Source organism: Mesocricetus auratus, unplaced genomic scaffold (genome assembly GCF_017639785.1).
Source record: "Mesocricetus auratus isolate SY011 unplaced genomic scaffold, BCM_Maur_2.0 Super-Scaffold_100021, whole genome shotgun sequence".
Taxonomy (NCBI): Eukaryota; Metazoa; Chordata; class Mammalia; order Rodentia; family Cricetidae; genus Mesocricetus; species Mesocricetus auratus.
The window spans coordinates 36,749,115-36,760,435 of NW_024429202.1; the positions used below are offsets into that span (position 1 = coordinate 36,749,115).

An 11,321-nucleotide genomic window follows, 5' to 3' on the forward strand; every position below is an offset into this window, starting at 1 on the left:
TCCCCACTGTTCTAGGTTAGAACAAGATGGAGAAGGTCACAGAGAGTTATGATATGATTTGGGACCTCAAGTAAATTAAATGTTATCTATCTTATTAAAGAAAACTATCTTGATACACTAACTTTTGTAAAATTATTTCATCTACGTTTTAGACTTAAAGCTAATGATGGTTTTCTTCAGTATGTCCAGATAAGTCATCTAGAAATATATTTAGAATAAATTATAAAGATTGATCAGGTATTAACCTGAGAAATAGACATCTCTTCTCTGAAATGAGACATGAAGATATTTACCCATATCCAAAACCTTGCTGTCTCTCCCAGATGAAGAATTCCTAAATTTTACCTTATACAGAATGGTGACAATAAGTGAGTCAGTATTTCTAAATATCTACCTACCACAGAAGAAAATCCACAATTAGATCCTCAAGACATTTTACTATCTTAGTTATACAGTAATAGTAGTAGTGTAGTAGTAGTAGTTGTTGATGTTGTCATCTAGGTGTCAGACATGAAAAACTACTGTAGTAGTTGGAAGTTTTTCTCTGTCTTGCCCAATCCCATTGGACAAGTTTTCTCCCTCCCACTGATCCCCACAGTCATTCCCTTGGCTTGCCAGACAGTTTCCAAATAACCACTCTAAGGCTTAATATTAATTATAATTTTTGGTCAATGGCTCAGGCATATTGCTGACTTAGTCTGAAAATTAAATTTACCCATTTCTATTATTCTATATTTTACCATGAGGCTTGTGGATTGTTTACCTCACATCTTGCTTCTACGGTGGCTACATGGTATCTCCTTGAGTCTGCCTTTTTTCTTTCTCCATCACTGCTATCGTCATTGCAGATGAAGAGGTAGAAGGATTCTAAGTGCCAGAGAACCTGGTCAGGATGCCTGCTCTGAGAGAGTGTCTTCTAGACATCACAGAAAAATTATGCTAATGAAAATCAAAACATGGTTGCCTAAGAAAGACATGAAAAGGACCACACCAAAGGGCATATCAACATGGTTGAAGGAAGTTTCACAAGGCCTACCCTTGATGAAGAGTTACAGGTAATAAGTACATGGCAGCTGGCAGAGGGAGAATCCATTTTCTCCAAGGACAAACTCCATAGTAGGCTGTCCAATCCTCTGAACACATGTACATAGAAGTAACACTAAATAGTCTCAGGAGACTACACACACACACACACACACACACACACACATACACACAGATAGTATATAATATATACTAATGCATATGCAGATGCACATACATACCATTTACACATGTTCTATGTAATATACACATTCTATATAATATATATTGACACACACACACACACACACACGTACGTGTGTGTGTGTGTGTGTGTGTTCTGAGCTTTGTCATGATTCCCCCTGAATGGTGTACCTGTTTGTTGTTCATTCTCTTAGTTTTGTGACCCCTTTGAATTATCTGGATATTTCTGAAATTTTTCCTTGCTATTCTCATTTGGTGACTTCCTTTATCTTTTAGACTTCTAAGCTGTTTTGAGCTACTTGGGCTGTTACAGTTTCTGTAACAGGTTTTGTCAGCTTTAAAGTTCTTTTGAACAATTTTGGAGTTCTGTTGATCACCGAGTATCTCACCCTGTGATGGGGAATGTTAAAACGTATTTGTCTGTTTGACTCTGCTGAGGTCTTATGTTTCTGTTAGAACATTTGAGACAGAGAAACAAGGGTTTTCAGATGTCTACTGTGATTTGTGTAACCACGGAAAGTATATACTGCCTTGGTGCCTTCTAGGGAGAATCCTAACAAACTCCTTTTGTGATGGATTCTAAAGGAACACTAAAGGGTTTTATTCTCTCCTTCCATCATGTGGGTCTGAGGATTAAACTCAGGTGATCAGACTCAGCAGCAAGGACCTTTACCCAAGGAGCCATCTTGCTTGCCCTTGATCTCAAATACTGAATCTTACATCCACACTTCTGGTATTTCTAGGGACTCTAAGAAAGCTAGTCTACCCCTTGAATTCTTGAAAGTAACTGACTACCAAGCCTATGGCCATTTGTTTTTAAATTTCTTTCTGAACTTAACCACATCTTAAGATTGCTATTCTTGATGTTTCCAATTTGAAATGTATCTATGAATGGTTTAAGGATGATTCATTATGTTACTATATATGAGCTGTGGCTTCTGGATCTGCGTTTTCTACTGCTTTCTGCCTTTAAATGCAGCTAGTTAAAATGTAGAATTTTCTTAGTTTATTGTCGATCTAGGCACAGGAAAGAATGGAAGAAAGAAGGAAAGAAAGAGAGAAAGAAAGGAAGGAAGGAAGGATGGAAGGAAGGAAGGAAGGAGGAAAGAAAGAAAGACTCATTTAATAGGTCTTTATGCCAGGCAGGTCTAACTAACTGTTAACTAATTAAAATGTAAGTTTTAATTTCCTTCCTGGTGGAATGGTTTAGATCTAGTGCTTTCAACTGTTAGTTTTGGAAATGGAGATGAAAAAAAAAACTGTTAGAGAATTCACAAAAGATCTCTGGTCTTCTAAAGCAAGTATTTTGGGAAAAAATAAGCATCTAAAATATTTCATTAAGGTACAGTTAATTTATAAAAAACAATAAACATTTTAGATATGAGTTTTATTAAGTTACAAAATTTTGTGTTGATTATATAAGTTTTAAAAGATTTTCTATCAAATATAATCCAGAAAGGTATTATTATTGCTATTATTAGTCAAACATAACAGTATACAGACATCATTTTTTGTAAAACGATCAGAAAATTTCTAAAATTATTTAAACCATTTTAGTTTAATTTAAATAAACTGATTTAAAATATTTTAGGATTGTCCTGTATGTAGAAACACTTGTCCATTATTTCTAGGCCTCAGTTCATACAAAATATGTGTACACGCACACACATATATATGTGTGTGTGTGTGTATAAATATGTTCATATATTAAATCTATATAGTCAATATTTAGGTGGGTTAATTTTGTTAGTGGTTTTTAATGTTTTTAGCTGTAAATAATGTGAAGGAATTTTCCTTTACTATGTGATTCTCTCTCTTTCTCTTTCTCTCTCTATATATCAAAAAGGTATCAACATTTTATTTTTTGTTAAGATAATTGCCTATATTTTCTGCTGATCTTGTCATTTTTTGGACATCTCGAAAAGGACTGTATTAACAAAGCCAAGATTCCTTTTAATCTTTAACCCTCTTTAAGTGACCACTTTGTAAAGAACTATTTCAAGGTGATTTTTAAAGACTTTTAATAAGTTATATATCCATGGTTAGAAGTACATGTCTGAACTTAATGCATTATCAAGAAGTTTGTAAGTTAAAGACACGTAATTATATTATCAATACATTCAAAGAGACCCATGAGTTTTCTGCTTTATACATTATGCATTCCATCTGGGTTGTCAGTCTATACAATGGCCAAGGAAATTCTTTTGACATTTCTTGTATTTTTAGTTAGTACCATTCCAATGAAAACATTGCTATTTGGGAAGTTCTCTTTGAAATTCTGGCTACATCTGCTTCTGTGTATATAACATGCATATGTACAACAGAAAATGAGCTTGTGGTCACTAGTCCTGCCCCCTAAGTCTGTAAGGGACTTTGAACATTGATCTCTGATGGGTCTTCTGTGTGATGATGCTAATGTTCTTCAACTAGAACTGTTACTGGACTAACTTTCATTGGTTCTGTGTTCTTGTGTATGTAAATGTGTTGTGGCTACTTCGTTTAAGCAAGAGTAATTAGATAGGCCCCATCTCTGCCCCACTCCCAGCAGCACCTCCTAATAAATGAAAAGCACTGGACGCTGGTCACTGATGGTTCACATCTGTCTTAATTTTCAACTAGTTTAAATGTTCGGACACACTGTTTGTGGTTTTGTAAAGCTTTATAATTGTTGCTTGTTAACATTCTACAGAACTCTAGATTGTTATAGAACTATCTGATGAAAAGAATCTGAGCAATGTTTCTAAGGTAATCACCAAGAGGAGAGACAGAATTAAAATTAAAGAATGTACTTATGGTTGGCCTGACCTAAGGCACACTCTTTCTGTAACTGATCACACACGGTTTCCTGGCACCAGCTCCTCATCCGTCCCTTATTCCCAAAGTGGGATCAGATCAGGCCAAACCAGGACATAGCTCATCTAAGCAGTAAAGGACAATCAACATTAAATCACTGCATAGTTAATTAAGAATGTCTTCAGATAATATAGTTCACAGGCAAAAGAGGAAATCCACAGGATCAAAGTGAATTCACGCTGAGCAACAAAGTGGAAGGATGAAGCAAAAAGTTCGGGAGTTAGAGGCTGGTGGAGGCTTCACAGCAAAGGCCTGCCTGCCTCAAAGCCAACAACAAAATTGGAGTAGTTTGTTGCGGCCCTTCAAAATATCATTGAAGTCAAGAGGGTATGCATTTATACACTGTTACTTGACACTGACTGGATGTATTCTAACCTTGCTTTCTACTTGTATTTTTTTTTGGTATTTGTTTTAGACACAGACATAGTTCTTGTCAAGATTAAGGTATAAAAACAGTGGGGAAAAACACCTGTGTCCAGGAAGGCACTCTAAAGTAACCCTTACCCTCCTTTGGGTATCAGAGAGTTGAAACAATAGACCCCAATATATTAGAATTTCTTCAGGAGTCTCATGATGGCTGGGTGTGCTGTTGTGTCAAGGTGAGTGCTTACATATCAGAAAGAGAGTTGACACAATTTGGATAATTTCCCAAGCCTATTTGCTGGAGAGGCTGGAGCCAAAACAATGATGATGGGACACAGGCAGTCCTGGACTACTTAGCATACCTCTTGCCCTACACTGAAACCTGTCATGACCCAAAGGATGGAGCTGCTAGGGTGGGGGATACACTGGATATCTTAGTACCTCTCTCACATAGCCACATTGAATAAATTTCTGTTTTCTGCTTTTCTCTATTACTTGTTTACTTAATTGGATAGTGAGCCTGTGTGCAAAATCCAGTTTATTAGGAGTGCCGCTGCCCATGCTCAAACCCTGACAAGATAACAGTCCCATCTCTGTTAACTCATGAAACTATATCTCCCAGATATACCTAGAAGTTTGTTTCCTGGCTAATTCTAAATTTTAACAAGAGGCATCTTTATTAGATATCTTATAACTCTTATAGCACAAGGTATTTTTAAGAAACCTTATACAATGTTTAATTCAATATTCTTTGGTTTTATATCTGCAATATCATTTCATTTTTCCAAAACCTTTTCAGTTGCTGTATAGCTATTTACTGTATATATCTGATTTGGGTAGAAATGTAGAAAATGACTTTCTCCTGAAGGTAAGAAAAGTTAATCCATGTAATCATATATATACTCTGAAAATATACAATAATTCAGGGGGAGCACAATGCTCAGTTATCAGTGATGACAGAGTTTCTGTTTTCTATACTTGGAACTGATAGAAACTTTAGAATGTGTTTGAGTTTTCCAGATGAAAACGATCACTTGGTTGTGTTAATTTGATTGAAACCCCAAGAAGCAAGATGGTCTAAATACTAGTTATTTTGATATAAAACCTTATTTTAGGAAATAAATGAATTTACTTATTTAGCATTTTGAATTAGTACAACATTTCTAATACTTAGTAAAATAACCAAAGTCTGTTACAGATCAATATGGACTTGAATTATTGCTATTGGAAAGGTGATATAAGGGGAGAAAGGACAGTGTTGTTTGAGACCATCATCATCTCTGCTCTTTCACAATGAAAAATAATGTATTTTAACACATTTCTGGTGAGAAATTATTATTTCAATCTTATATTGTTAGAATATCCCATTCTCCAACTGCTCAAAAATGTTAACATCACAATGAAAAACCCGCACTTCTAGTTAAGGCCACTCTAAATAGAGTTTCCTGGGCTTCTTCCTCAGAAAATTGCAACTAGGATATGCAATAGTGGATTTGAAAGGCATGGCCGCTCAACGTATGTTGGAGCCACTGGCTACAAGCGACCACCCAATGGCCTTGAGTCATTTATACCTTTGCAGGCAGAGAAAAAAATCAAGTGTCTGAGTCAGGCACTGCCCTGTACCATATCTCTGCTGATTTCTGCTACTCTGACTGACAAGTGTTCAAAACTGGAAATATTGGGATTTCACAAAGCACTATTGTGAGAATAAGCAGACATGCAGAGAAGGCTCCAACTGATATTGTTTACAAAATAGATGATGTAACTGCTACACCCATGGATGAATCCCAGTGGGTTGACACAGATGATAGCAGTGGTGAAAACGCGGTGGTTCCTCCAGAAACACACCTGAACGTGGCTGTGCACCTCAGATCTGTTCAGAACTAAAGGAGCCTGGTCGTATTTAACATCATTCCCCCTGGAAGACATGAATGAGTTCGCCAAACATATCCTGGAAGTGGTCAATTCACACACCAGCTCTCATCAGGGAGATAGTCACAGTCAGCAATCCAGAAATGGGTGAGGCATGAAACTGCAGTGGGAATAACTTCATGACAGAAAATGGCCTCACTATGGCCCCAAACCAGGTACTGAATTTGATCAAGACTGCTGTACAGCATGGAGTCCATAACTAACAATGGACGGACATTTCAGATTTTAAAAATATGTTTAGGTGGTAAATCTCGCATTGTAACTCTTTTAAAAAACACACTGTGTGTTAAGATTATTTGGACATGATACATAATACAAAATTTGAATATAATATGAATATAAGAAAACTTTGAGAGATGATGAGTATTATACTGTATTATACTGGTGATAATATAAATTTATATATACGTGCAAACCCACAGGAATTATATGTAGTTTCTGAAGTTCTGATTTCTCCTCAGCAAGGCTGGAGGGTGGTTTTCAGACTACCAGCATCACTTCTCTGTAACTGATTAGTTTCAAATCCATTGCTTAGGTGGAAGTCCATTCTGTCTCCATCATTGTGCCTGCATCTCACTGATGCTATGGCACTACCCACTGAAACCCAAGTTGCCTCTGTTTATGACTGAGGAGCTTGAAACTCAAGGAGTACTCATACTCTTGTGTCTGAGAGAACAATTCTCTTAAACATGGGTATGCAATAATTCACATAAATGTAAAGTCCTGCATATTCAAACATGCAATTAGATTCTAACAGCATGTGTATAGACACAACACACACACATACACATGCACAAATGCACACACCCACTACATACTATTGCCTTTTAACTAAAGTAACTGTACATTTCTATAATGTACTTTTTCTGATAATCAAATGGAGTTGAATGGATTGCCATGCTCACTATATCTTATGTTTCTTGTATCCAAATACATGACATCTGATCTACTCAGAAGACATCAGTCTCTATACACAAACAAAACCTTGAAGTGCTATTGTGACAGTGTAATGCAGTCATTCCCACCATGATCTACCACAGGCTCATTTCCCTTAAATTCTCTGGCTAATAAAAATATGTGGAGCTAAAATTAATTTTTGGTTTGGATTCATGTTGAAAGCTGTGCCACATGCTCAATGAATTGACAAAACCTGCTCTCATTTCTCCCAAGACAAATCATCCTGAACTAAAGAGGCTGTACTGAGTTCTCCAGGATTCCTTCAGGGAATGAACAGATCCAGTTTGAATGGATACCTCAAAAAGGAGACTCACTTACAACAATCACAGCTCTGTGATAGTTGAAATAAAAGCTCACTTTTCCAATGTTGGGGACAACGGTTAATCTAGGCTGTCAACCTAAGTGAATTTATCATCAGTTGAGAGCCATACCTTAGGCCAGCTTTGGGAAGGTATTTTCCTAGAAGGACTGAGTAGACAGCACCTTCTTGCATTTGGTCAAGTACTAAAGAGGTCTGAGAGGAAAGACATGCTGCCCTGGCCTGCCCCTTTTTGCTCCTTGCTCTCTAGCGGGTGTGTACATCACTGCTGCTGCTGTTGCTACCGCCATTCTTCACTGACATGAGACCTTTCTTCAGCCTTCAGACATGGACTGAAGACTAGCAGCTCTCCAGAAGTCCTCCAGGCCATCAGAGCCAGGCTGGGACTATTGAGGCCTCTTGTTTTGTGGACTGAACAACTACCATGTCTTTAGCCTCTGTAGGATGCCAACTCCCATTGTTGGACCATCAGAACCATGTTGGGTAAACCAGTCTAACTAATTAATCTTTGGTAAGTTGTATTTTCTGAAGACTGTCCCTCTGTAGAACCCAGACTAAGTGAGAGAGTTGATTTACTTTGGCTTATTGTAAAGGTCCTTTTACTAAATTCCATTTCTCTGCTATCCCTTCTCTTTCAGGCCAACGTCCAAAATGAAAAGATTAGGTGGACTATTTATAATTCTCCAATATGCTGTCAGAGATATGGACTAGCTGTATTCATAGTGTTCTTGTTACTCGACAGTCCCTCACTGTTTGTGTGCCACATGGTCCTTTTGCTTTGACTTTGTTGGAGTGTGATTTCCAACGCTATACTTTTAAATTAATGAACCAACTAAACACTTATAAGAAAATAAAAAAATCATGTGTGTTTGTTGTGTGTTTACATATATGTGCTGTGATGTGAAAAGGATAAGTGTGTGTACTGAGAGATAGAATGGTGGGTTAAAAGTATCACTTGTGGAATTCAGATCATTCCTGATATCATGGCACTGAGAGCAGGAAAGAGTTATAAGACAGTATACAAAGAGCTGTAAAGAGGCTCCTGTGGACCAATGGCCTTCATCAAAGAACTCATAAATTTAAAATGGATGTATCTACATAACTTGGGAATGTGTCTCAGACACATTCTTCCTTGTTCTTTATTTCCCATTGGTTCATTCAATTAGAATCTATAAGACAGGATCATATTCCTCCCACTTAGCCTTCCAGGTAAAATTACGAATGTGCAAGAATGGGATCATAGAAGTACCAAGGTTTAAAAAAAAAGTGACTTCAGAAGTGTAGCTTATAACATCCTTGTCGTGGATGATTTCTAAGGACTGAGAAGAAGCATATGTCAGGATAATAAGTGCACTCAGCACTTTGAAGGTGCATTTTCTGTGTCTTTGATGAAGTTTTAATAATAAGCCTGATCGACGAGTCTTCATCATTTCTGCAGACCTTGTCAAACAAACCCAAATGGGCATTTGGAAAATAGAGCTTGATGGCCTCTCAACATAGGTTTCAGAATCATGATCTGACAGGGCAAAATGAACTATACTATAGTAAACAAAATTAGGCCATAAAGAATATGCCAGACATTGAGTCCAATTTATTAATATATCTCTGACTACATTTCTATAGTACACTTAAGGCTAGACAATTGTATACAAATTTTGTTTTCCTTTAATTTCTATCATTTAAATGTTCTGCTTGTTTTAGACAGTTTTAGCCCTTGCATAATGCTTGCTTGTATTTACTATACTCTGTAGGTATGAATGGATGTATGTACACCTCTCACAATTTTGAATACAAATTATGACAACAAGAGTTTCTCAATTTCTAGAATATAGATGGCATTAAATGTCTTCTAGCTGCATCGACACCCAGTCCTTCTCTAAGCTTCTCTTCTCAGAGTAACCCAATCAATTTATCAGAACTACTCATTTGCCGGAACTCTCAGTGCATGTTTACAGAACCTGTCTGTTCTGATTCCCAAATCCATCACTTTCCTGATCCCTGGCTTCAGATTGATTTGAGGTGACTGTTTACTGCTAACTCTAAATACAGTTCATAGGAAATGAAAAGATCAAAGTCTGTGCTTGGAATAAAAAACTAACTCTTAGAGGTTCATTGTTGAGGCATTTGTTGTCTTGTTTTACTGACAAACAACTAACTATATGTAGGCAAGGTAAACACAATCTGATAGAAAGTTTTAAAATCCTCTATTCCTTAGGTATCTTATCTTGACTGAAAACAAAGACAAAGCAGGTTCTAGTAGTGAATTTTTCAGTGATGATCTGTCTTATCTCAAGAAAGTGCTAAAACTGAAACTATTCTACATTATTTTTTACTGGTGCAAACTAATAGGGCAAATGGGTGAACTAGTAATTGAGCGTTAGTGCAATTTTTCAGCCCTAAGGTTGTGCTTACAGTGTAAATAGAGTAGGAAGAGGAGAAATGTGTGCAAAAATAGAAAGTCCAAAAAAGTCTGAAGAGTAATAATAATAATAATCATTATCATATGATGTTGCTAATTATAGGATGCCCTCCAAGTCTACAATGGTGAATGATTAGGAAATGAGTGCCTGTAGACTAAGATCCTGCTAGATGGATGTCATAAATGTAAAGTACTGAGTGATAGGTGGCCTGATATTAAATCTGCTTGAAGATATGAGTAATGATGTCAATGTCTTGGATCTTTGCCAAATGTGCTGGCTACCTTGCTCATCCAGTGATGTAGACATAGTGTTTAAGCCCACGCCCATACTGTAAAGCAGCACTTTCACTGCATCACCTCCACTCTGATTCAACAGGAATCTGAGAAGGATGCTTAAGCAGCTACTGTAGGAGGACAGTCTTGTCTTGGAGCTTGGGGGACAGGCATGGATGGGAGCAAGGGGCTCTGAGTGACTTAACTTTCAACCAGAAAAGGTTTTACTTCTGTTGAAGAATAAAGATGTCATTATCCAAAATAAACTCTTACGTGCCCAAATATAATTTAACCATGGAATAAAAAGAAACAGACAAACAACGAAAGAAAATGAAGATGTAAATATGCTTTGTGTAAGCCCAGGGAGAAGGTCTAGTTTCAGGGTCAAATAGTTCAAATAATCCTCTTTTTCCACCAAGTCCTAACACACCCTGATAATATTACAGATACTTTTTTCCTTTATAAATTGAACTCCAGGACAACATTTTTCTTCTGTTTCAAACATACTACCCTCATTATAAAGGGGTTAAGTGGACTGGGCATGGGAGACAGGTTGCGGGTGGGAGGCAGTGGGAGAATAATGAAAAAAACATCTTGATTTAGGGGGGTGGCCATTTGAAGTTAGGGAGAAACCTGGTGCCAGAGAAACCCCCATAATCCATAAGGATGACTCCAGCTAAGACTCCTAGCAACAGTGAAAAAGGATCTTGAGCTGGTCATCTGCTGTAATCAGATTGGTGATTACCCTAATTGCCGTCAGAGATGGAAGTAGATGCAGAGATCCACAGTGAAGCATTGGACTAAGCTCTGGAATCTTGTTGAAGGGAGAAACACAACAGTTTTATCCATTATGACACCTATTAACTATAACAACATCCAGTATGGCACTATAACACTAAGGATGCAATAATTTCATACATACACTACCAGTAACCAACCTAAGGTCCACTCAACAAGAAGCAAAGTCTGGTCCTGGAA

General features: G+C 37.1%; 1 pseudogene; it reads left to right on the top strand.

The window, feature by feature from the left end:
• Nucleotides 1-1,007: 1,007 nt before the first annotated feature.
• On the top strand, nt 1,008-6,724 carry LOC101840467 (annotated as a pseudogene).
• The last annotated feature ends 4,597 nt before the right edge of the window (nt 6,725-11,321 follow it).